Source organism: Orycteropus afer, unplaced genomic scaffold (assembly GCF_000298275.1).
Source record: "Orycteropus afer afer isolate SDZICR_OR568_19922 unplaced genomic scaffold, OryAfe1.0 scaffold00345, whole genome shotgun sequence".
NCBI classification, from domain to species: domain Eukaryota; kingdom Metazoa; phylum Chordata; class Mammalia; order Tubulidentata; family Orycteropodidae; genus Orycteropus; species Orycteropus afer.
In genome coordinates this window covers 3,368,929-3,372,076 of record NW_006921932.1, presented here as the reverse complement: position 1 = coordinate 3,372,076, position 3,148 = coordinate 3,368,929, and the positions used below count along the sequence as shown (strand labels likewise).

The window sequence follows — 3,148 nt, the reverse complement described above, 5'->3', positions numbered from 1 at the left end:
TTTAGGTTAATTTTTAGATCTTACCACCACTCAGCAATATCCAAGCTGTATATGCCGTCAGGATCGCTGCCAGACTGCAGCTCCATATGTCTCATTTTTTGGTGTTTTCATGCAAATTCTTCTGCTAGTTGGAGTTTGGTCCAGTTCTATATCCTTCGCTTCAAAGCTCAGGGGTCTAGGATTATTTTCTGTATCTGTGTTAACTGGTTCCCCTTTTCTTGGTTGAAGAGGGTCTGTGCAGTCTTTCTGCCTATTCTGCCGTCTTACCAGAACTCCCCTCCATCCTTTCTTCTTAATCTTTCTTGCAAGTTGATTGAGGAAGAGAAGATTGTCCTGATTTCCACTCAGACAATTCTCCAGGCACAGTCACTTTATTTCTTCTCTTCCAGATATAGATGGATTCCCTGAAAGTACTTCTTCACAGGCAGTATAGAGCCCTCAATTGCCAGGACAGAATTTTTTTTCCTCTCCCATTGGCTGCACCTAGCAGTTCTCCACGTCTTCCATCTGTTGATGGATCCAGTGTGGAATTGGTTCAGAAGGGTCATGTTCCAAGCAGCAGAGGTACCCTCTGTGTGGAAGAGGTTGGAAATTTGCTAGAGCATCCAATGGAAGACAGATGACCTGGGCCTTGTGGTGCTGGCTGCCATCTACCAGCTCTTGGGAGAATGTGAAGTCCTTTCTGTCATTCAGACAGATAAAAGGGGAGAGTCTCCTCATTAGACCCAGAAGCACAAAGATCTTCCTAATAGCCAAGAAGTGGTTCTGAGGCAGATCATAGCCCAGAGAAGGAATAATGCCATAACCAACCACCACCAGGGCTGGTCAGTAGAGAGAGCAGGAAGGCCATTGGGAGAATTGAGGATGCTGCTGGTTTGACTGAGCTGGTTGTCTGGTTGAACTTTGGCCCCTCAGTTCTCTGTAGACATTCTTTCTATCATGGCTTTTAAATAGAGAACAGAATACTTTCATTTTCTGAACATTCCTCTAAACTTTTACTTTCATTTTTTTGTGTCATTTACTTGTTCCACATATGGCCTGAGATGATGTCACCAATTTAAACACTTAATTTTTGCCATAGAAGTTTAATTTTCCTAGTAAACTTCGGATATAAAATCCAAATGGTTACTGATCAATGAAGTGGGAAATACCTTTATCCTAAAATCAAAACTATGCATGTATGTATATAATCCACTCACGCATACAAATCAGAACTATGCATGTATGTAATCCACTCACACATACCGATAGTTTTGTGTGTGTGTGTGTGTGTATATATATATATATATATATACACACACACATACGTATACATATACATATACACATATGTATACATTTTTCTTTTTCATTGTGCTAGGAACAAACTTTTAGCAAAAAAGAAAAGCCAACCAAACTCACTGCAGTCAAGTTCGTCCCAATTCATAGCAACCCCTCCTTAGGTGTCTGAGGCATTATCTCTACAGAAGTAGATTGCTTCTGGTTAGTAGTCAAATGCCTTAGGCACTATGCCACCAGAGAAATGACCAAAATGGATATCAGAAGAGACTGTAAAACTTGATCTTGAGTGGATAGTAGCTAAAGAAAATGTACGAAAAATGAATAAAGGAGCTGAAGAGAAGATTTTAAAGGGCAACTAGAGAAGCCAAAGTAAAATATTATAATGAAATGTACATAGACTTGGAGTTAGACAACCAAAAGGAAAGAACAAGCCAAAGTTGGCATTTCTCAAGTTGAAAGAGCTGAAGAAAAAATTCAAGCCTCAAGTTGCAAGACTGAAGGATTATATGGGAAAAATATTGAACAACACAGGAAGCATTAAAAGAAGATGGAAGGAATACATAGTCACTCTACTGAAAAGAATTGATTGACATTCAGCCATTTCAGGAGATAGCGTATGATCAAGAACTGATGGTATTGAAGGAAGAAGTCCAAACTACGCTAAAGGAACTGGCGAAAAACAAGGCTCCAGGAATTTGCAGAATACCCATTGAGATGTTTCAATCAATGTATGCAACATTGGAAGCACTCAGTCATCTTATCAAGAAATTTGGAAGACAGCTATCTGGCCAATAAACTGGATGAGATCCATATTTATGCCCATTCCAAAGAAAGGTGATCCAACAGAATGTGGAAATTATTTAACCATATCATTAGTATCACATGCAAGTAATATTTTGCTGAAGATAATTTAAAAATGTTCGCAGCAGGATATTAACAGGGAACTGCTAGAAATTCAAGCCATATTCAGAAGATGGCATGAAATGAGGGACACCATGGCTGATATCAGATGGATCTTGGCTGAAAGCAGAGAATACCAGAAAGATGTTTGCCTATGTTTTATTGACTATGCAAAGGCATTCAACTGTGTGGATCATGACAAATTATGGATAACATTACAAAAAATAGGAATTCCAGAACACTCAGTTGTGCTCATGAGGAACCTGTATGTAGACTAAGAGGCTGACATTCGAACAGGACAAGGGGATACTGAATGGTTTAAAATCAGCAAAAGTGTGTATCAGGGCTGTATCTTTCCACCACATTTATTCAATCTGTATGCTGAGGACATAACCTGAGAAGCTGGGCTATATGAAGAAAAACATAGCATCAAGTTTGCAGGAAGTCTCATTAAAAACCTGCAATATGCAGATGACACAACCTTGCTTACTGAAAGTGAGGAAGAGTTGAAGCACTTACTGGTGAAAATCAAAGACTACAAGCTTGAGTATAGATTACACCTAAACATAAAACAAAAATCCTCAGAACTTGACCAGTAAGTAACATTTTAATAAGTAGAGAAAAGATTGACGTTGTCAAGAATTTCATTTTAAGTTGTCAAGGATCCATAATCAACAACCATGGAAGCAGCAGTCAAGAAATCAAATGAGGTATTGCACTGGGCAAATCTGCTACAAAAGAACTCTTTAAAGTATTAGACTCTTTTAAGATGTAGTGGTTAAGGCATTTGGCAGTGTGTTGGATTGGGTTCTCTAGAGAAACACAAAAACCAGCAAAGTGTATATATATATTTATAGAGAGAGAAAGAGAGAGAGAGAGAGATTTATCTTAGGTAAATGGCTCACAAGCGTGTAGAAGCCGACAAGTTCAAGCTGAAAAGTTCGTCTCTGGAGGGGGATGGGGCCCG

At 39.0% G+C, this 3,148-nt stretch overlaps 1 pseudogene; it reads right to left on the bottom strand.

Annotated features, from left to right (window-relative positions):
* Positions 1-344: 344 nt before the first annotated feature.
* On the bottom strand, positions 345-850 carry LOC103207029 (annotated as a pseudogene).
* Positions 851-3,148: the final 2,298 nt, after the last annotated feature.